Here is a 24,600-nt window from a genome sequence, read left to right on the forward strand (position 1 = left end):
TTTATCACTTTTTTTAATCACTATCTATAGGCTAGCCTTATGGATGTCTCAAGAACTCAGATCTGTTTTAGTTTTAGGCTACATTGCTGTTTATATAACATGGCTAACCTATGTTTTTTTTTCTTTTTTCTCCTACCTCACACTAAAGCATAGAGGTGATGGTCTTTGTATTAGATAATTGGGCTTGTGTCAGATCCCAGATTATGTGCACACCAGTGCTGATGTCACGGATTACTAAGAGCAGGGCTCTCAAGTCTCACGCATTGAGCGTGACAGTCACGCTTTTCGGTCTTTTGTCACGCACTCCCGCCACACATTGTATTTCTCATGTTGAAAAAAAATTATAATATAAATTTCTCTGGCGCGCCGCTATCGCTATGGAAATGGCAGGAAACAAGCACGTCTCCCATGAGTCGAGCCTGCCACTTACCAGCCAATCAAATAAAGGAAAAGGGCGGGGCTACACAATAGTCAATCAGAAGCACTATTGTATCTGGGTCGATAACAGCTCCACTTGTTCACAGGCAATAACAGACGCTGGTCAGTAATAATAACAGTGACACTAACGTGTGTTTAAAGTGCTGATGACACGAACATGACTCTATGCAATTTCTTAAATAAACTATACAACATGGCAAACATGTTAGATTTCTGTTATAATTACGTGAAAAGAAGCTGTTGTTATGCGAATATCCAACTTTTAATTGCACAGCGCAAGAAAACTGGGTCCGTGGCTCGCGGCCATGCTGTGACGTCAGCGGAAGAACACGCTGCGGTTCACTGGCTGTTCTACTCAATGGAAATGGCGCATGAAAACGCCGGTCTACTTGGCAGCTGGCATCACAGTTCTGAACAAAAGAACAACCAAATACTGGTACTTTAAGCAGTGATCATGATGGCATGATTTTATCTGATTTTAAATAAATGAGATTGATAATAATGTGAATGTTCACAACTAGTACATACAAACTCTGCAGCTTCTCATTCAGCAGCTGCGTCATACTCCGCAAAAACATCAGCAAGAACCTACAATATAAATGGAAATGCAATACACTAAGCTCAAATGACTTTTGGAAAGTATAATTTCTAAATTTTTTCTACATATTCTTGAAGTCGGTCATCGGGGTACTTTCTACCGTTCCCTAACAACGCATGGCAAAGGGTAAAGTGTAGTGTTGCTACGAGTACTTGCTAAAGCCTCCGGTGGAAGATCCTCGATGTGCTGATAAGACATACAGTTCTATATAACACACAAGTGTCACGATAATCACAAAACAGATGCAAATTGTTAAAATACCTAATTTTTAAGCAATCATGTGTTGATCTCTTCCGAATAGAATCTATGATAGCCTACCCTCTTTACCCTTTGCCTCTCGTTGCTAGGCGGCAGTTACATGAAAGCCGCAAGCTTTCACAAGCAAATACATGACTGATATCACGCCGACTTTATGATTACATTTATGATTATCATGAATGTGTACTCTATGATGTGTACTCTATGAGCGCTCTGGAGCGAGTCACTTCCAAGATGGCCACGCAGACTGCAGTGTTACTATTTTTAGCATCATGTCGGAGCACTCTATAGCTCTACGTACCTTTATCTTGTCGTTTCTCAACACATGTTCTGACAGGAGGACTGTCTTTGGAGGAGTCGCCTTGTCCCAGGCGACTGCTGGATCCGGCGTAGCTACTAGTAGACCCCCTCCGGAATACTGTAGGCACTGCTGATGGTAGCAACACACGTTTGTGCTGAACTGCACACCCAAGAGATTCTTTTAAGCTGGGAAGGGTGTCAAAACAATCCAAATCGAAGTGTTCAGAGCACAGGAGAGATGTTGGTGAGGGCTCCCACTTGTCACGAGTGCGCCTGACTTGCTTCACCCACTTCGCATGCAGCTCGGGATCTCTGGGAAACTTGAATAAACTTACTCCATCCTTGTGGGTTTTGGAGCAAAAGCCGGCAACACAACGCGAAGGCATAATAACTATATATATATATATATATATATATATATATATATATATATATATATATATTAGTGCTGTCAAAAATGTCGCGTTATTAACGCGTTAACTTGACTCAATTTTAACGGCGATAATTTTTTTATCGCGAGATTAACGCTCTGTGACATGATGCCAGGCCCCGCACAGCCAGAGTCCTCTGCCCTCCCCCGAAGAGCCATGGTGCTCGGCTGGTTTCGTTTTCCCATCGGCGGCTCCAGCCCCACTTTGCAGTGGCTGTGACGTGTTATGCTCTGCAATAAAAAAAAACAAACATTGGTACAACCAGTGTTTGAACTATGCCGATATTTTCGGGGGGGTCCCTTATTTTCCCTTGGGGGGGTGCTTGCGCTTGTCTCAGAGCGCGGCTCTCCATCGCGCGCTCACTTCGGATATGCAAATGCTTCCCGTTACACATGATTGCTATGTCAATAAACATCATTTTGCCAATATTTTAGAGACCCCCCAACATTTCCCAAATCATGTTTTCAAGGGATCTCATGTCTGTTTCAGGGGATCTCGGATCCCCCGAGTACCCCCGTAGTTCGAACGGTGAGTAAGCCCATTCACTTTTTTATGCTGATAAGAGAATTACAATGGCTTTTCATGTGACAAAAATGTGCGATTAAATTGCGATTAATCGCGAGTTAACTACGACAGTCGCGACATTAATCGCAATTAAATATTTTAATCGCTTGACAGCACTAATATATATATATATATATATATATATATATATATATATAAAATTTATAATGCATAATAATAATACTAATAATGATAAACTGAACACCTGTCGCATCAACAACAAACTGGTAAGTGAGGAGGAAGATTCTTTCGCTGACGTCATATAGCCCCTCCTCCTCATTCGTCTCCTGGGTGCTGCAGCCCTGTCAAATTTGCCCAAATAGCCGCGTTTTTTTTATCATAACTTGTAAAATAGGCGCCTTCGTGAATTAATATATGGATCATCGGGAATTACTTTTTATGTTATAAAACATCGCCAAAGATGTCAAAAACATGTCATCAGACCTTTAAAGCAGCATGTGAATACCAGTAAGAGTGAAGTTTTTTTTTAAGTTTGTCATTAGTTATGAAAGACCCGTTTGTGAAAGATTAAGTTTGTATTGTTCCAGCAGGCAGCACTGGCCTTTCTGGTCAGAGCTGTGGAGTATGCCATGGATAAACTCCTGTTGGAAGATGCTCTCCTGAAGCATGCGAGATTTATTGATGTGCAGCTGAGGGCTGAGTGTGGGGTTGAAGATGTCCTCTACTTTCTAGACAGGCAAGGGTTTTCACATAATGACTACATATTTTTAAGTTTAATGGTCATGATCACAAAACAAATCTGTCTCTCACTGCATTCTATTCAGTCTTGTACACATTGTGCTCTTTTTAAGATACCAGGAACTCCTTCCTTTTCATGACCCAAAGGAACAGGACCAAATAAGCAGTGGCGTGCACAGACATTTTGGGGAGCAAGTGCTCTGGGGGGAAAAAAGAGCACTTTTTTGCGCATGTGGAACACATTATTATAAAAGTCTGAGATTTAACCCTCCTCTTGTGTTCGGGTCGCCACTGACCCGTTTTAGTTTTTAAAGGTGTAAAACAACCACTTAATGTTAATTTATTACATCAAGGCTTTTTGACTTTGCCAGGAATCTCTAGTTGAACAAAATAGAAAAAGAAATTTTTGTTTTCCTAAATCTGAAAATGGTCTAGCAAAAAATATAATACTTATGTGCAGTTGTTTCTGTATGCGACGGGCTACTTCATGACAAAATAATTACAGCTTGGGGTACAATTACAGCTCGCGCTCAATGGGGCGAGGACGGGACACAGAAGGAAGGGGAGAGAGAGAGAGAGAGAGAGAGAAGAGGAGAGAAGAGTAGACGCCATCTGCTGTCCTGCTCCCGGAACAGCCGCCAAATGATCCTCCGCCAGCTCCACTGCCTGATCCAGCGACGCCGGGCAGTGGCACTGGACCCACTCCGCGGTTCCTGCGGGTAAGCGAGCAACGAACTGTTCCAGCACCACCTGGTCGATGATCCCCTCGGCATCACGGTCTTCAGCCCTCAGCCACCACCAGCAGGCGTCCCGGAGCTGCTGGCCGAACGCGAACGGCCGGCCGACTTCCTCCAAGCGCAGAGCGCGGAAGCGCTGTTGCTTGGGAGTGCGCCCCACGCGCTGGAGGATGGCCCGGCGGAGGTCCGCGCAGGCCAGCCGGCGGTCGGCGGGGAGCTGTAGCGCGGCCAGCTGTGCCTCTCCCGTTAGGAGGGGGAGGAGGCGCACCGCGCGCTGCTCCATCGGCCACCCCGAGGCTTCTGCGACCTGTTCAAATAGCGTGATGAATGTCTCGGGGTCGTCCTGCGGGCCCATCTTGGTGATGGTGAGGGGAGACGGGCCCGCGGCCGGAGCGCTGGTGGACCCCGCCGACGCGAGGAGGTGCCAGAATGCCTCGCGGTCTTCCTGCTGGGCCAGCACCAGGGCTTCAAAGCGCCGCTCTTGTTCCTTCCGGAGGGTGACGAGCGCCTGGTGCTGGCTTTGCTGGGCCGTGGCGAGGGTGTGGACCAGGTCGGCGAACGGGGAGGACTCCATGGGGCTGATCGGTGGGTGCTCCACTCTGGATCCCGGGTTTCGGCACCACTGTAACGGTTCGCTACGTGTGGGCGGAGCACAGAGGACGGCAGGACAGAGATCAGGTGCACACAGAGGCTTTATTGCCGCACTTTTCAGTCTGACAATAGACAGATTCCAAACACACCGAGACACACACTAGCGTCTCGTCCAGGGATGATCTCCTCTGCTCTCGATCTCCCTCCTTAAATAGGGCACGGTCACTGGGAAGACACACACAAACACAGGTTAATTGCCGTCAGGTGTAGTGATTCTGCCACTTACCTTCCCTGACTCCACCCTCCTGTCACAGACCGGCGCTTGACCACGCCCCCACTGCCACAACCCCTTAATCACCATTGCTTCCAGGTTTGCTATTTGCTATGAGTGGTAGCACCTGTCTGGGTTCCAGCTATGGGTTAAATAGTACATCACCAATAAGGCACTGGCAGCAGTGCACTTTTTGGTGCAATGTGGCAGATGAACCCAACAGGGTCAATGGCATACCACCAGATGGCATGCAGAAGAGCCACTCAAATGGCCAATGGATGGCATCACTCGGCAAGTCAGTTGTCACTGTGGGACAACTTCCATACTCATCAGGTCTGTGGCACTTTTATGCACCACTTGGCATCAGGTCTGGAGGTCCAGAGAGTCAACACAATGGGGGCACGACATTGTTAGTCTTATCTTACTGTGCAAGGTGCTTCATTAGGAAAGGAGAATAAGTCTGGTGTGCACTGGTGCGGGCTTCTCGCGGCCCATCTGTGTTTCTGTGCATCCTAATGAAGCAGTCATCATCGCTAGCGATGCACAGCCGACAACGATGACAATAACCATGGTCCCACCCACAGCCAGTCACTGTTCACCATGGTCCCACCCACAGCCAATCACTAGTAACCATGGTCCTACCCACAGCCAAACACTAGTAACCATGGTCCCAGCCACAGCCAATCACTGGTAACTATGGTCCCACCCATGTTGGCTGTCCATTGCTAGCAATGATGACTGCTTCATTAGGATGCACAGAAACGCAGATGAGCCGTGAGGCCTGCACCAGAGCAACAGAATCACCCGCAACAGCGGCATAAATGGCTTGGCCAAGCCACCACGGAATGTCTGGACTTGTGAGCTCTCACATGCTATTCTCCTCTCCTAACAACGCGCCTTGCACAGTAAGGTAAGACAAATGATGTCATGGCCCCATCATATTGTCTTTCTGGACCTCCAGACCTGATGCCAAGTTGTGCACAAAAGTGCCACAGGCCTGACGGGTATTGATGTTGCCCCGCAGTGACAACTGACTTGCTGAGTGATGCCATCCATTGGCCATTTGAGTGGCTCTTCCACATGCCATTTGGTGGTGTGCCATTGACCCTGTTGGGTTCATCTGCTGCATTGCACTGAAAAGCGCCCTGCTCCTAGCACCTTATTGGTGATGTACTATTTAAGCCACAGCCAATCACTGATTACCATGGTCCCAGACCACAGACCAATCACTGATCACCATTGTTTGTCCCACCATCTCACCTTTTTGTTCTTCATTTTAAATATTCTTTTAGGAGATATTACATTTTATAATGAGCTTTACTTTAAAAGGTAATTAAAGGTGGGGGGCGTCGTGGCTGAGGTGGATAAGGTGCCATACCATAAATCCAGGGACCCGGGTTTGATTCCGACCCGAGGTCATTTCCCGATCCCTCCCCGTCTCTCTCCTGCTCATTTCCTGTCTCTACACTGTCCTATCCAATAAAGGTGAAAAAAAGCCCAAAAAAAAAAAAAAAAAGGTACACAACATGCACTCTTAATACCAACACAGTAATATCTGATCGCTATTTCTGGGAGTGTAATGCTGCATCATCATCATGATGATCTCATTATCTCTAGCCACTTTATCCTGTTCTACAGGGTCGCAGGAGCCTATCCCAGCTGAGTACAGGCGAAAGGCAGGGCACACCCTGGACAAGCCACCAGGTCATCACAGGGCTGACACATAGACACAGCCAACCCTTCACACTCTCATTCACACCTACGGTCAATTTAGAGTCACCAGTTAACCTAACCTGCATGTCTTTGGACTGTGGGGGAAACTGGAGCACCCAGAGGAAACCCACAGGGAGGATACGCAAACTCCATACAGAAAGGCCCTCGCTGGCCACGGGGCTTGAACCCAGACCTTCTTGCTGTGAGGCGACAGCGCTAACCACTACACCACCGTGCCACCCCGTCATCATGATGTTCATCTAAATATAGTGCAAACGCCATCCAAGCATAAAATACCACCATGGCACTCTGTCTGTCATGACTGAACCCCAAATGGCTCAATGTGGATTTGGGAATCACAGCCAGCTTGGCGTCACATCACATCACCCTGTGGTTGATTATTTTCCAATAATGGAACATCCTGAAGTGTTTTATTCCTCTTATATCACTGCAATTTGCCAAGGATTATATAATATAATATATAATATTGTTATATTTTATATAATAATTATATATTATAATTATAATATATAATTATAATATATAATTATATAATTATTTATTATAATTATATATTATAATATATAATTATATAATTTTATAATCAATATAAAATTAGATCATACTGACTGTACAGCTGCTGCCAGCACCTTTGATCTAAAGGTGGGGCTATTAAATATTATATCTCTTACATCTAAAGCGCTAATGGTTAATGAACTCATTACTGATCAGGAGTTTAATGTACTGTGTTTAACAGAAACACGGATTGTGGCACGGTGGTGTAGTGGTTAGCGCTGTCGCCTCACAGCAAGAAGGTCCTGGGTTTGAGCCCCGGGGCCGGCGAGGGCCTTTCTGTGTGGAGTTTGCATGTTGTCCGTGTGGGTTTCCCCCAAAGACATGCAGGTTAGGTTAACTGGTGACTCTAAATTGACTGTAGGTGTGAATGATTGTCTATGTGTCAGCCCTGTGATGACCTGGTGACTTGTCCAGGGTGTACCCCGCCTTTCGCCCGTAGTCAGCTGGGATAGGCTCCAGCTTGCCTGCGACCCTGTAGAAGGATAAAGCGGCTAGAGATAATGAGATGAGATGAGATTAAACGTAGATAATATAGTCATACTTCCACAGTCTGAAGTTATCTCAGATCATTGTCTCATCTCATTCAAGATATGTCTGAGTAATAATATATGCACCTCACCACGCTACTGTATTAAACGTACTTTCATGTCAACTACTGCACAGAGCTTTATAAATGATCTCCCAGAGCTGTCAACTTTGATTGGGTCACTATCAGCCCCTGCAGAACTTGATCAGGCAACTGAATGCTTAGAGTCAACATTCCGCCATACTTTAGATAATGTAGCTCCTCTAAAAAGGAGAATGGTCAGAGACAAAAAAATTAGCACCCTGGTATAATGATGACACTCGCACATTAAAACAGACCACTCGAAAATTGGAACGTAAATGGCGCCAAACAAAATTGGTAGTGTTCAAATTAGCTTGGAAGGAAGTTTGTGCTAAGTTTGTTAGCTTCCTGAAGTATAGAAAAGCTCTTAGTGCTGCGAGATCAACATATTTCTCCTCCCTAAAAGAAGATAACAAAAATAATCCTAGATTCCTATTTAATACTGTAGCAAAATTAACCAGGAATAAGTCCACTATCAACACATGCACACCTGCAGTATGTAGTAGCAACGACTTCATGAATTTTTTTAATGACAAAATTGAGAATATCCGACAAAAAATTCAAACTACTAATTTAAGGTTAGACAATGAAAGTGACCTTGTAGTTAACAATATAACTGTATCAGATCATCAGTTAGAATGTTTTACTCCCCTAAAAGAAACTGAATTACTTTCATTAATCTCTACATCAAAAGCCTCAACTTGCGTACTAGATCCCTTACCGACACATCTATTCAAACAGATAATGCCTGGAGTAATTGAACCGCTTCTAAAAATAATAAATTCTTCTCTTATGATTGGCTATGTACCCAAATCCTTTAAACTAGCAGTTATCAAACCCCTGATTAAAAAACCTGACCTTGATCCCTGTCAGCTGTCCAATTATCGGCCAATATCAAACCTCCCCTTTATCTCCAAGATCCTTGAAAAAGCTGTGGCACAGCAGTTATGCTCATATTTACATAGGAATAACATCCATGAAATGTATCAGTCAGGATTTAGACCTCATCATAGCACAGAGACAGCACTGGTTAAAGTAGTAAACGACCTACTGTAGGCGTCTGATCAGGGCTGTGTCTCGCTACTTGTGTTGCTTGACCTTAGTGCAGCATTTGATACCATTGATCATTCCATTCTTCTGGATAGACTAGAAAATGTTGTGGGAGTTAAGGGAATGGCCCTCTCCTGGCTCAGGTCTTATCTAACTGATCGTTATCAGTATGTTGATATAAATGGTGATATTTCTAGACGTACCGAGGTAAAGTTTGGTGTTCCACAAGGTTCTGTCTTGGGTCCACTGCTTTTTTCTCTATATATGTTACCTCTGGGCAATATTATTCGTAAACATTGTATTAGTTTCCACTGTTATGCTGATGACACACAGTTGTATGTCTCTGCAAAACCTGATGAGAGACACCAGCTTAATAGAATTGAGGAATGTGTTAAGGACATTAGACACTGGATGCTTATTAATTTCCTTCTGCTTAACTCTGACAAGACTGAAGTACTTGTGCTAGGACCACATACAGCTAGAAGTAAGTTTTCTGATTACACAGTGACTCTGGATGGCCTTTCTGTTTCTTCACGTGCAGCAGTAAAAGACCTCAGAGTGATTATTGACCCCAGTCTTTCATTCGAAACTCACATTGATAACATCACCTGGATGGCTTTCTTTCATCTCAGAAATATTGCAAAGATAAGAAATTTAATGTCATTGCATGATGCAGAAAAACTAGTCCATGCTTTCGTTACCTCCAGGTTGGATTATTGTAATGCCTTACTGTCTGGATGTTCCAATAAGTGCATAAACAAGCTCCAGTTAGTTCAAAATGCAGCAGCAAGAGTCCTTACTAGAACTAGAAAATATGACCACATCACGCCTGTCTTATCCACACTGCATTGGCTCCCAATCAAATTTCGTATTGATTATAAAATACTACTATTGACCTTTAAAGCACTAAATGGTCTCGCACCACAGTACCTGAGTGAACTTCTGCTCCTTTATGACCCGCCACGCCTACTTAGATCAAAAGGTGCAGGCTATCTGCTGGTACCTCGTATAGTGAAGGCTACATCAGGGGGCAGAGCCTTTTCTTACAAAGCCCCACAGTTATGGAACAGCCTTCCAAGTAATGTTCGGGAATCAGAAACAGTCTCAGCATTTAAGTCTAGGCTGAAAACATACCTGTTTAGTCAAGCCTTTTGTTAATGGTGTTTATGAGGTAAAGGAGTAGATCTGGAGGGTCCTCAGACATAGAGTGTTTTGGTAAACTGGGATGTATGGATGCTGTCAGTCCCCACTCGCTTGCTCACTCGAGTTTGTTGACGGTGTAGTGGCTGGCTGCTTTATGTCCCGGGGCTCCCTCATGCCTGTGTTACCTTCTGGCTCTCTCCTTTTAGTTATGCTGTCATAGTTAGTTGCTGGAGTCCCTGCTTGTACTCGGTGCAATATGTATACTGCTCCTACTTATTCAGGTGACATTGGGCATACCTAACAACCTGTGTTTTCTTTCCCTCCCCCCCACCCCAAATCTGTCCCTCTGAGTTACATGGAGTCAACAGGAAATCTTTTGGTGGAGACCTCGACTGGCTATCGTAGCCTGCAGGGAATCGGCCATCAGACATTCTGTCGCATGTCCCAGACCCGGTGAAATGTAACTGAATTGTCTTGGCCAGCCCTAAGGGTCCCATCTGCATCTCATCATTGCTGAGGAGTGTGCTCCCATCACCCAATCAAGCATCCAGCCAGAGCAGGTCATGATATTTTTTACCATATTAACATGCCATTGTTGTGTGTTATGCCTGATGTAAAGACTCTCGTCTCTGCGAGCCTACCACACAGATTTAATACTTGTCATTTTTAGGGCATACCTAACAACCTGTGTTTTCTTTCTCTCTCTCTCTCTCTCTCTCTCCCCCCCCCCCATCTGTCCCTCTGAGTTACATGTTGATCCTGGGATTGAGATGCTGGCCTCTTCTGCCCCTCGGACCTGCTTGATCCATCCTGGTACCCTGTGTCTGGTCGGAGTTTTATCGCACCGCTCCTGTGAAGGACGGCCCCATGAGGACAGTTGAGGGGTATACCTGTTAAAACTGTTAATATTATAGTCAGGCTGTCTGTTGTTGGCCAAATGAGGATGGGTTCCCTTTTGAGTCTGGTTCCTCTCGAGGTTTCTTCCTCATGTCGTCTGAGGGAGTTTTTCCTTGCCACCGTCGCCACAGGCTTGCTCATTAGGGATAGATTAGGGATAAAATTAGCTCATGTTTTAAGTCGTTCAAATTCTGTAAAGCTGCTTTGCGACAATGTTTATTGTTAAAAGCGCTATACAAATAAACTTGATTTGATTTGATATATGCAAAAAAAAACTTTAAATAATTGGCTGCAAAGGGATTTAACACTGTTTGGTAGAACAATATTAACCAAGGTTGAATCATTATCTAGATTAATCTATCCAGCGTACTCCTTAGCTATCCCACCAAGAATTGTAAAAGAAATGAATAGAACTCGGGAGGCATGGTGGTGTAGTGGGTAGCGCTGTCGCCTCACAGCAAGAAGGTCCGGGTTCGAGCCCCGTGGCCGGTGAGGGCCTTTCTGTGTGGAGTTTGCATGTTGTGTCCGTGTGGGTTTCCTCCGGGTGCTCTGGTTTCCCCCACAGTCCAAAGACATGCAGGTTAGGTTAACTGGTGACTCTAAATTGACCGTGAGTGTGAATGGTTGTCTGTGTCTATGTGTCAGCCCTGTGATGACCTGGTGGCTTGTCCAGGGTGTACCCCGCCTTTCTCCCATAGTCAGCTGGGATAGGCTCCAGCTTGCCTGTGACCCTGTAGAAGGATAAAGTGGCTAGAGATAATGAGATGAATAGAACTCATTTTAATTTCATATGGAAAAATAAACATCACTACATCAGAAATGGAGATTTGATAAAGGACTATGAGGATGGTGGCATAAAAGCAATTGACTTTGAAATTATGAATGGAATGTTAAAGATCAAATTGATCTGTTCCTTCTTAAGAAATGAGATATGGTTCTCGCTGCCTTCTCTTGTTTTCAACAAAGTTGGAGGTATTGAGTTTCAATTAGTATGTGATTTTGAAATATCCAAACTGCCCAAAAAACTCTCTCAATTTCACCAACAGGCTCTGTTATATTGGAAAATGATGTTCAAACATAATTTTAGCCCCCATAATGTGCCATTGTGGAATAATAGGGTGATATTGAGTCAGAGGAGGTCTATGTTAATGGAAGACTGGATGGCAAAACAAATTTGGTCTGTTATGCATATTTTGGATGGAAATGGAAACATTCTTGAGCTAAATGATTTTAATGCTAAATATAGTATGAGTTGCTCCAGTGAGACCTATAGGAAAGTCACACAAAATATCCCAAGAGCCTTTATCCAATTGTTTAAGAATAATATTTTGAACATACCAACTCCAAATTTACACAAAGTAAAGATAGATGGTCTGGATTTAGTAAACGAAAAATGTAACAAATTTTTAAGGCAGTACTTAGTAAACACTTTATCTCCAAGTATAACAAAAAGCTCACTCATTCTGAAAGATTATAACAATTCTGATTTATTATCTATTCGAACAAGACAGGGTTTCCCATACATAGACCATTGTGTGGCGCAGCGCCACACAATGGATTCCTATCGCCACACAATCAGACTCGCGATTTTGAAAATAAAAAAATTCCGTTGCGTATCGTTCCGTTCATTCATAGTGCTCTTTCTTCTCGTTCACGCGCGTGCGCGCACACACCCGCACACACAGAGACAGAAAGACAGAGAGGCATGTACACAGGCCTGCTGTTGCGCATATACCTGGACTGCAAGTAGTCCTGTTAGGCTAATTAAAAATAACGCAGCCTTCCCGATTCGCCTTCCGACCCCTTATTTTAAAAGGTAGCCTACGTCGTGCTCGTGATGAGCTTTATCATAGCCTTCTTGGCTTACAGGAAACGGACATCCCTGAGTCAGGCTATAAACCAATTTCGATGCATACAGTAGCAGCTTGACGCGAGGAACCGGCCTTATTGCATTATCCCGTTTATCCCGCTTCAGCATTCATGCAAGTTATTAATAATGGCTTGACATTCACAATAAATAAGGATTTCCCACTAGCCCAAATAAAATGTTATACTCGCAGGGATGCCTAGTTGATGCTATCTGAAGCATAAAATCTGAATATTTTAAGAAACATCTTTATTAGCTTTACTGGCAAAGTAGAATTGCGAGCGGGATTTCTCAGCTATGAATAGGGCAAGCACATAGAAATTCAGTATTCCTTTGTATATTTTTTTGATGTAATAGAAATTTTTAGTGCTTTGATGATGAAGAAAATGTACTTTTTTATCCATAGATTAAAACAGACCTCAGGAATAGGCTCCAAGGGGAACACCTGGCAGCCTGCTTACAAATCTCCATAAATGGTCCCGAACCCAATGACTTCCCTTACGATAGGGCACTTGAGTTTTTTTTCAGGAAGCCACGCAGAATTAAATGTTTTGATAGGGCATGCAGGCTTTGCACCAATTAGGGTAATGCGTTTTGATTATTGTTAGTTGCCTTGGTGTTACAGGGATGCAAACACAACCATGGTCAACAGAGTGAGGTAGCGTGGCGACGCAGACCCCCCCCCACACACACACACAATATCAGTCAGACAACAGTTTCAACAAAACAGAACATTTATTAATTACTATTATTTATTAATTCAGTTCCCAATCCATCTTCAGTTCCCCACCCCAAAGTGAGTCCATCTTTACTCCTTTTTCTTCCTTTTCTTTGCCACTTCCTGAAGTTCGTGTAGTGCCTTGGATGTATGCACCATGAAGTCATAACACACACATGGGTTACACATTACCATTTGATCACTCGATGTTCTAAAATAGCAGCTAGTCGGGTGCTAACGGTTAGCATTTTAACTAAGCCAGACAGCCACAAGCTTTAATAAGACCAATTCTTGCACGTATAGAACGGTATAACGGCACTTAAATATTATCTAAGAACAAAAAACAATAGTCATTAACCCGTGTAGACACTACGTTGAGAACATATACAGTCATCATGCAACTCCTCAAATAACATTACGTTTTTCAGGCATTTTTTACCCCAAGGATAGGTCATGGCTAATATGGTTAGATGAAGGAGGCTAGGTTACGAGAGACAAAGTTAAAAAAAATATATATATATACGGTATCTTGAAGAGAACTTGTCCCATGTTGATGGAAACAAAGGGTTTGGGATATGCAAGCTTGCTCAAAAGCAGCCTTCAGGTGAAATACATTATTTAAAGAGGTGCAAAGAGCAGCTTCAGAGGTTCCACTGAGAGTTGAACTCAGACCACTGGATTCAGAGTTCTAACCATTACACCATGGAACAGCTGCAAGATTGTTTTTACCATCAAATTACTGCCATATAACTGACCTCGCTCTGGCAAAAAATTTAGCACCCACTTGGCCAAAGGTGTACACAAACCACCAATCCCGATACCCGGGAATGAATCAGGGACCTTCAGTCTTACGCTCTCCCTACCGAGCTATTTCAGCATGCCCTACAGGGTTTAACTCATGGCTTCTTCCATGCAGTCGGATACAGCCTCTGGCCCTTGTGAAATGTATGCAGCAAGCAGAAATTTGTTTTTGAGATCACATTCCATTATATTACATTATAGGCATTAAGCAGATGCACAACATCAACTCATCAGACTTGGAGGTAGACCACCAGATTCAAGCTGCCACCAAAGCCTTCGGTGCTTTACAAAAGCAACTATGGTCTCGCCATGACATCAAGAGAACCAGCAAGTTGAAAGTATACAACGCCGCAGTCTTATCACCTCTGCTTTACGCCAACGAATGTATGAGGCTCTACGGTAAACACTTCAAGTATCTGACCAGGCTACAACTGCGACACCTGCATCAAATCCTCAAAATAAGATGGCAGGACAAGGTCCCCGATGTAGAAGTCCTCAGGCGAGCCAAAACAGTAAGCGTGGAAACACTTATCACAGCCTCCCAACTTCGTTGGGCTGGACACGTCTGGCGCACGCTTGACACGCGACTACCCGAAGCCGTTTTCTACGGAGAACTGAGCCTAGGAAAGAGGCTGACAGAAACAAGGAGGACAGAAACTGAGGTACAAAGACGTTTGGAAGAGGAACATGAAGAATGCCCTCATTATCGATCAGTCTTTTAAAACTACCTAATTTCCTGACATGGGATCCTTGGCCTGCTTCTCCTTCTTTTGACGCATGTTTCAGGAAGCAGATGTTGCTTTATTGTTCAGTGTGAGCAATTGGGTCGAGGTTGGTGAGAAGTGGTTCTTCAGAGCACATGGTGGCTTTTGGACCACCATGTTGAAGAAGGGAAGTAGGTGTGCATCCTTCTTTCACATTGTTAAAGCTATCCATGCTGACTTTGCTCAGTAGATAAAATACGTTTTTCAGACTGGATGTCGGGATTTTCATCCCCCTGTGTAAATACTGTATGTGAGTGGGTCGAACTGTGGGCTTCAAAACAATAATCAAGAGAAAAGACATCTGTTCAAGGCAAAGTCACTGCCTCGTCACTATTTAGTGAAGCACCTCAGCAGCCATGACATTTTTTTTCGTTGGCCAGTTAGCTCAGTTGGTTAGAGTGTGGTGCTAATAACACCAAGGTCACAGGTTCAATCCCTGTACTAGCCAGTTCTCTCCTTTACAGCTCCTGTTGTTGTCAGGACAGGGGAAGCCTTTTTCTGTTGAGGGAAATGTTCTGCAAAACAAGAGCTTCTCTGGTTGTTTTGCAAAATGTCAATCGATTCCTTGTATCTGGATGTGCCATTGAAATACAGTAACTCAACTGATTGCAGGACGCAGGAAATTCAAATACACGCATGAGATTGCCTCAAAGAGAAGCACTAATGAATCTCGTAAAAATCAGTGCTCCTTTTTCAATTCATCTAATTGTGCTTCATTTTGAAAGTAACTTTAATTTCATAAACTCTAAAAGGTATCTTTAGTTGCTTGAATCACTCAAAACCACTCCAAAACATAGCAATTACCGAAGGATCCAGGAAGGTAGTAGCCATTGTTAGGGTATGATAGACAGATAGATGGTCTTTTTCTTTGTATTTTCTCTTCTCTTATTCACCACTAAATAATACAGTCATTAGCTAACTGCTTTTCCAGAAAGTCCATAGTGAGAATTCACCAGTTGACCACTATTTCATTCTGAGGGGACTGACTCAGGTGTTTTTCATTTAAAGTGCACAGAATCTGATCAGAACTTGAGCTCGTTCACAGCCCAACCCACACAATCCAATCTGGCAACAGAGGGTACAATGGATGGTCCATCACACCATGTGAGCAGATCAAGTGAGTTAAACATTGATGGGCAGTTATCACTCTGATTTGGTTCTAGGGGCACAGCCAATTATGCTTTCCATCCATCCATCCATCCATTATCTGTAACCACTTATCTTGTACAGGGTCGCAAGCAAGGTGGGGCCTATTCCAGCTGACTATGGGCGAGAGGCAGGGCACACCCTGGACAAGTCACCAGATCATCACAGGGCTAACACATAAAGACAAACAACCATTCACACCTACAGTCAATTTAGACCCACCAATTAACCTAACCTGCATGTCTTCAGGGGAAAACAGAGCACCCAGAGGAAACCCACACAGGCACAGGAAGAACATGCATACTCCACACAGAAAGGCCCCCATCAGCCACTGGGCTCAAACCCAGAACATGCTGGCTGTGAGGCGACAGCGTTAACCACTACACGACTGTGCCATCGCCAACTGTTCTAATGCTCCCCGAGCCACCATGTTGCACCCAAATCCAGACCTATAGTGCCCAATATCATTGAAGCTGTGATGGTACTGGAATAAACCTCAGATCCAAAATTGCAGAAGTGGACCATACCTGGTATATATATATATATATATATATATATATATATATATATATGAACAATTATTTTAACACTTACGCTTTGATTGTAGACGAGTAAATGACTTCCACTTCAACGCTGATCGTTTACTCCCAGTCACCGAGGCTCCAAAGAAATACACACTACTAGATGAAATTCAGCAAGTTGATAAATGAACACACCTATCTGAGGAAAAGCCCGGGAGTCACGTTCCTTAGCAACCAGATTGCCCAGCCGTCGGTTCCATCCACTGACAGTGTAGCAGCTAGCAGTTTGTAACGGAACGCTGTTGAATATTATAATAGCAGCCAACAGCTACACTGTCAATCTTACTATCTCTGCTGTCAATGGTTCCATATATCCACCAGGGGGAACCAAACGTTGTATGGTCTGCACAGTACTCGGGTCTATCATTACTACCAGAGTGGATTACCGGAGAGCAACCCCCCATAAAAAAAAACACTCTTCGGATCTGCACGAATTACACAAGTAGCCCAAAATGCCGGGGAAAAAGCGGAATGCGCCGAAAAGCGCGCCGTTTGCACGGTTTCTTACATCTAATTATGATATTTTATTTTATTATTATTTTGTTGTTACATTATACTATTTATTTCATTTTAGTATTGGTTGAGGTAAGTGTTGAGTTCAATATTTTAAAATACAAACCTCCAGCTTCATTTTTGTAATTTATTCCTTGAATGTCAACTAAAGAATGATTGAAAGATTGCCACCAAAAAGGCAAAAAAACTAAGGTAAAAACTAAACTTTAACTTCAATTTTGGTGAGTAATTTCCATAAATTTAAAAGACAGGTTTTCCACCAACATCAAGCCCAGCAAACTAATGGCCTGCCCTGTAATGTAAAGTTGGGTCGAGGAATGAAACCAGGCAGGGTTCTGGTAAAAATTGTTTTAGCTGTCTTCTCTTAAAGAACTTAAAAGAATTTAGATTGAACTGAATAATCTCAAATCAGGCATGAAAATGGGTCAGGGGTTGAAAAGGTGAGAAGGGTGCGCACGCGCGGGGGTGGGGTATTGTCGGGCGACGGGCGTTGGTGGTGCGGAGGAAATACTTCTGGTACACTGATGTATCGCAGTTTGGACGTGAGCAATCAAAGCATGGCTGCCCTTGTTTGCATAATTTATGTCCTTGTGGCAGAGGACACACCTGGCCAATCCCTCTCTGTCAATTTTCTTAAAGAAATCCCCAACATGAAAGGACACCTCTTGTCCCTTCACAGATACCTTGCCCTCCAGCTTAAGCCAGGCCCACTTCCAGCTGCATTTAATGCCTGCATCCAGCTTAACAGCTGCAGCGTCCTCTTCCCCTAACACACTCATTCTAAGGATAATGTTTGTATTAGTGCAAGTGGTACATCAGTATCAACTGTAAACCACTCTCTACTGTTAGTCCGTGACCTAGAGGGGTTGGTCGTTACCGAAAAAGTGGCAAAGGCTACCATACCTTTTCTGAAAGCTTGGAGTCTCAGCTTTTCAATGATGTATGACGGCCATCTGACAGGAGTAGCTGTTTTGAGTTATCACACATAATGTAAACTAAGGTTGAGAAAATATTGTGTATAAATCAAGCAGAACACTGATATTGCCGAAATCTATATTGGACATATTGGAATATTTTATTTTGTTATGTTTGGCATCATTTTAAAGGGGAGACTCTGAGCTTTCATTTAAATCCTTTTATGAGCATTTTAGATGAGTACAGCCAACCCTGGAGCTCTTCAAACTTTTAATCACACACATTTTCCTTCCATTTCTGCCTAAGTCATCCTTTGTCTTTTAATTCTGTGGCACCAGGGAGCACCAGAAAAACAAAATCCAAACACTGAAATACTGGCATGACCCTGAGGATTCAGAAAATGTACCATTTACCCATATTATCTGATTTGGAGGGGGGATTTTCAGTTTGATAACAGACATGGCATTTTTTCAAAGACAAAACAGTAGTCTCATCTCATTATCTGTAGCCGCTTTATCCTGTTCTACAGGGTCGCAGGCAAGCTAGAGCCTATCCCAGCTGACTACGGGCGAAAGGCAGGGTACACCCTGGACAAGTCGCCAGGTCATCACAGGGCTGACACATAGACACAGACAACCATTCACACTCACACCTACAGTCAATTTAGAGTCACCAGTTAACCTAACCTGCATGTCTTTGGACTGTGGGGGAAACCGGAGCACCCGGAGGAAACCCACGCGGACACGGGGAGAACATGCAAACTCCGCACAGAAAGGCCCTCGCCGGCCACGGGGCTCGAACCCAGACCTTCTTGCTGTGAGGCGACAGCGCTAACCACTACACCACCGTGCCGCCCCAAAACAGTAGTATACGATTCTAATTTGTTGACATGTCGAGTTGAAAGTCTGAGGTAAAACATTTTTAGAAAAAGTTGTTATTCAGCATTTTGAGACATTTCAAAGGGTCCTTAATACATGTCCACCACATATAATTTATATCAGGTCCCAACTTTCATGGAATTTACATTACAAAATGAATACAGTGTTCTGCTTGATTTATACGCAATATTTTCTCAACCTTAGTTTACATTATGTGTGATAACTCAAAACAGCTACTCTTGTCAGATGGCCATCATACATCACTGAAAAGCTGAGAATCCAAGCTTTCAGAAAAGGTATGGTAGCCTTTGCCACTTTTTCGGTAACGGTTTCCATATTTTGAGGCCCTGGCTCACGGTCTATTGCCGCTTTTCCACTACAAACGCGGCTGAGCCGTGCCGTGCCGAGTCGAGCTGAGTCGAGCTGAGCGGGGCTATTGAAGTTGCATTTCGACTACAACCGCGCTGAACCGTGCTGGCTGGGAGTGGGTGGACACATTGGGTGGAGTTAGCGAAAGTGGGTGGACGTCACGTGATGTCGTTAAGCAGCGCAAACAGTGACATCAGTGACAGTGGCGGAACAAGTCAGAGCCGGGCCGGGGGCGGGGCAAATGACCGGGCATTTTATTAAAGCTTATCATAACATCATTTTAGGTTACAAAATGTCCGCAACTGCGGTGTTTACCAATTTCAACACTACCGGGTGCAACTATGTTATTTAGTACATCAAGTCCTTCAAACGAACATGTAACTCAGAAACAAAAAACATTAGGATACTGTACATGGCTCATAATAAAACATCAATAGCCTATACTGCGCACATTATTTGAAGGGCATACGAATGAGCGCTCAGAGGTTGCAACGGTGACAGGAAGAGTCAGAAATAAAAGGAGGGCGGTGCAAACCTCACTGAATGCACTGTGTTTACCAATTTCAACACTACGGGGTGCAACTATGTTATTTTGTACATTAAGTCCTTCAAACGAACATGTAACTCAAACAAAAAAAACATTCAGCGACATACTGTACATGGCTCATAATAAAACATCAATAGCCTACTGCGCGCATTATTTGAAGGGCATACGACGAGCCTTGCGCTCCGCGAACTCGTCCACGATGCTCTGTATGTCACTGATTCAGTGATCTTTTAAGCGGTAGTCTCACGACCCGAATAGTAAACAATAAACATGGAGGACATGGAGTCGTTAGTGTTGCTGGTCTTGGTGCTGTGGCTTGTTGTCACCGACAACGCGGACAGATACTGGCAAGAGCGTATAGATGAGGCGAGGCGCATAAGGCTTCAGAAATTCTCGTAATTCATAATTATTCTTCTTCCGGGTTTGCGGTGTTTACAGATCCCAGCGCGCTCGCGGGGCGTGTGTGGGCATGTGAGGACACTCCTCCTCACCAATCAGTGCACAGGGGAGTGTCTGCTCACGCCCCCAGCCTCAGTCGGCACGGTTTGGCTCGCTTCAGCCCCACTCCAAAACGGTGCGAGTTTTAGGGGCTAAGCAGGGCTGAAGCGAGCTGAGTCGTGCTGGTTTTTGGTAGTCGAAACGCGAGCCGTGTCGGGCTGAAGTGAGCTGAAAAAGGGCAGTGGAAAAGGGCCATATGTGTTCACACCAGAAACTACTAAAGCTTTAATGGCTAGAAGTAGGCTAGCTGACTTAGAATGGTGACAAAAGCTACAGCAGCGACTAAAAATAATATCAACATAACGATTTACACAACAGCTTTAGTGGCTTTTGGTCTAAACACACAGCAAGCCTTTCGTGACACACTCTTCCCTGTTGTCTTCTCTCTAATTTCGCGCTGAAAAAAATTGACGCCCCGTCTTGTCAATGGATGGAGCCCGAGCAGTAAATGCGAGACGCCCGCTTTCGCTATTTTAGATGGCTCAAAACCATTACGTTTTAATGAATCAATAAATAACAGTGTAAAACAGTGGACTGTAAAAAAGACCAGGGTTCACAAGTTTTTATTTTGTCACAAAAGGCTTCAAGCATGGGTCAAAGCATAGGCTAACAAGTTTTAGAGTTTACCACTTCACCTTCAGCCTTTTCAGACCCTCACGTGAATATTAACCTCACACGTCCCTGAAATACCAATTACAGAGATAATAGAAAGAAGTTTGTGTTTCTTCTTTTATGTTACCGTTAACTACACAAGCTTTAAGCTAACTTAATATCTGGCAAACGGGAGCTATTATTTTCACCAGAGCTTCGGCTAGCTCTGGCAGTGTTCAACGCAAGCTGTAGCGAACGGCAGTAACTTTGTTATACCGCACAAAATATGAAAACGATTGAAACCATTACTCACCAAATTCAATCCGCTGGTAAATGCAGGTAAATGTGTAAGTTACGCTCTGGTCTGCCTTGTCCCAGGCCATCCTTAAAAAAAAATCCGTTTCCTGTCCACCGGGTGAGCAAAAAAATTTTCAGTCGGGAGGGAGGGATTTTTATTTTTAATTTTTTTTATTATATATGGATGGATAAGAAATCGCAATGCTGTGTTTGCTTTTTTTTCAGTACTTTTTTATTACAAAAGCAGACACATTTAATAAAATGACAGTTTAATCAACTGAAACTTGTACAAAAACTTTAAGTTAGCATTTTAAATGCTGACTGCAACATTTGCAAAACTTTTACAAAGGTACTTAAAATGTCCGACACACGGACTTTTCGTAGTTCTAAATCGACCGTTAGGCCTAGTTCGGATGAAATTACACTATTAAAATGATCACTGAATGATTTGTTTTTCTGAATCTTTACTATTTTGTTGTTCGCTAGAATACCATTTTGCGATTTCACACTTAAGCAAATGTTTGAAAACTCCGGATCTCCTTCCTTCATGGTGGCTGCCATTTTTTTTTGTGGCGCATGCGCAGAGCTGATTCGACAGGGCTTTCCACAAGCACCGGCTGCATCCACGCAATTAAGTCCAGCCGGCTACTTTAATGACTATTTTTGTAGCCCACAGGCTCTAAATATTGATTTTCGATTTTAATAAAATTAAATGTTTATCTAACGGACTGACAATAATGTCAAACTGAACCGCACTCATTTAAGTTGTGATTCGCGCTGTTTGTACCGATAATAACCACAAATTCCCCGCCGACTTCGTTGATCAGGGGAGAGGAACTCATCCGCGGCCCCGACATGCGGTGTGTGCGCGCGCGCACTCGGCGGAGGCAGTAGTGTGCGCGCACACTCGGCGGAGGCAGTATGAGCCTTCGTGGAAAGCCCTGGGAATGCGTAAATGTCAAGTTCGAGTTTAGATTTACAAACCCGAAAAAAATGTCGAAAAACCGGCGTTAAAAAAAAAATTTCACCCGCACAAACGGCACTCACCCGGCCGGTGGACCGGAAACAGAACATTTTTTAATAATGGCCCCAGGTGGATATGTCCTGCTTCTCGTTCTCGCAGCTTTGCAATTCAACCACAGGCTCTCTCCATGCACTCCAAGTACACGTGAAGAGTGTGCGCATGATTGGAATAATGGAACGCAGTTGGGCATATGATTGGTTCTCGGCAGCGAAGCAGCCAGGAGGATTTACTGACCGTCCAAGTGTCATTTAAAGGGCCGATTTCTGAAGTGCTTGGTTTGCGTATTAAGTCAATCATATGATAATTAAAAAAAAAAAAAATCTCCTCGGATCTACACGATTCGCGTAGGTCACCCTTTTTGACTTCAAAACGGCGAATTTCGCCGAAAGGTGAGAGATTTTCATGCCTGTCAAATGCTTCTTGTAGCTTAAAAAAAGTCCCAGCAGGTGACTCTGAAGAAAAATACTGTGTGTTTGAACACCGCCCGCTGTAAACACTTTGCATACACCCCAATGACCGACTCCACCGACCGCCACGACACCACCGCGCACGATTCCCTCATCGGCACAGTGGAGCACCACAAATTGCTACCTGGTCTGTGGGAAACACTGCAAGAAACTTAAAATTCCCAATTTCCCCAAAATGTAAAGAAGTTCATTTTAAAACTATAAATAACATTTATCCCTCAAATGAATTTATAAAAAGAAGATTTAAATTTGATGTAGAAAACTGTTATAGTTGCAAAACAGATATGGAAACGACAGAGCACCTGTTTTACAAATGTGAAATTGTCCAAAGTTTGTGGAAATCTCTCCATGATTTAATATTGTCCAGCTCCAGAAACATTGGCTCCTGGTCCTTTCAAAATATTCAAATGGGAGTAATCCTTAAAGATAAGAAAACTGAGTTTTTGGTGAATAATCTCATTATTTTTACAAAATATTACATACACAAGTGTCGATATGCCAAATCCCCCCTTCATGGCCTGCTCTTAAGAATGAACTGTCCTTGTTACAAAATTGTCTGAAATATATAAACAATCCCCATGCAAATAAACTGTACACATTTATAGCAGAAATTAACCTTTCATAAACCCCTTATTCTTTTTTTCCCCTTCTTACATGTATATATGTATTTGATAAGTTTTCTTTTCAGATTATATTTTCAGAGGAGGTGTGATTTTATGTTACTTTTTTTTGTTTGTTTATTCCTTTGTCATGTCTTGGAATGTCTGTCGCTTTGTCTTTCACTTGTTCTTGCTGTTTTGTTGTTGTATTGTATAAATAAATAATAATTTAAAAAAAGATCTGATACCTACACCGAATCGACGTTGTTGCGAGCAGGTCACAAGAAGACTTTAGCCCCCAAAATGTCCGCAAAAAGAAGAAAGGTAGATGCCGAATGCAGGGCTTTCAACAAAAAACATGGATTGCTAAGTATTTATTTACTGAAGTCAGAGATAAAGCCGTGTGTTTAGTTTGTGGAGAGCAGATCCGAAAAACGCCAAATGAGGTGATTAGACTACAAATGTGGGCATCATTATTATAATATGATGCATTTGGTTGATATTTGATATTTGGAGTAGAAAGACAATATTGTGATGTCTTGTGTTTTGGGGTGAAAACACAATAAAGATAGATGGTCTGGATTTAGTAAACGAAAAATGTAACAAATTTTTAAGGCAGTACTTAGTAAACACTTTATCTCCAAGTATAACAAAAAGCTCACTCATTCTGAAAGATTATAACAATTCGGATTTATTATCTATTCGAACAAGACAGGGTTTCCCATACATAGACCATTGTGTGGCGCAGCGCCACACAATGGATTCCTATCGCCACACAATCAGACTCGTGATTTTGAAAATAAAAAAATTCCGTTGCGTATCGTTCCGTTCATTCATAGTGCTCTTTCTTCTCGTTCACGCGCGTGCGCGCACACACCCGCACACACAGAGACAGAAAGACAGAGAGGCATGTACACAGGCCTGCCGTTGCGCATATACCTGGACTGCAAGTAGTCCTGTTAGGCTAATTAAAAATAACGCAGTCTTCCCGATTCGCCTTCCGACCCCTTATTTTAAAAGGTAGCCTACGTCGTGCTCGTGATGAGCTTTATCATAGCCTTCTTGGCTTACAGGAAACGGACATCCCTGAGTCAGGCTATAAACCAATTTCGATGCATACAGTAGCAGCTTGACGCGAGGAACCGGCCTTAT

The 24,600-nt window shown here is 43.4% G+C and overlaps 1 non-coding gene across 1 annotated transcript; it reads left to right on the forward strand.

Annotated features, from left to right (window-relative positions):
• The first annotated feature begins 15,397 nt into the window (after nt 1-15,397).
• trnai-aau (transfer RNA isoleucine (anticodon AAU)) lies at nt 15,398-15,471 on the forward strand. Its single transcript has one exon. It is a non-coding gene; the product is annotated as a tRNA-Ile (tRNA).
• The last annotated feature ends 9,129 nt before the right edge of the window (nt 15,472-24,600 follow it).

Source organism: Neoarius graeffei, chromosome 3 (genome assembly GCF_027579695.1).
Source record: "Neoarius graeffei isolate fNeoGra1 chromosome 3, fNeoGra1.pri, whole genome shotgun sequence".
NCBI lineage: Eukaryota > Metazoa > Chordata > Actinopteri > Siluriformes > Ariidae > Neoarius > Neoarius graeffei.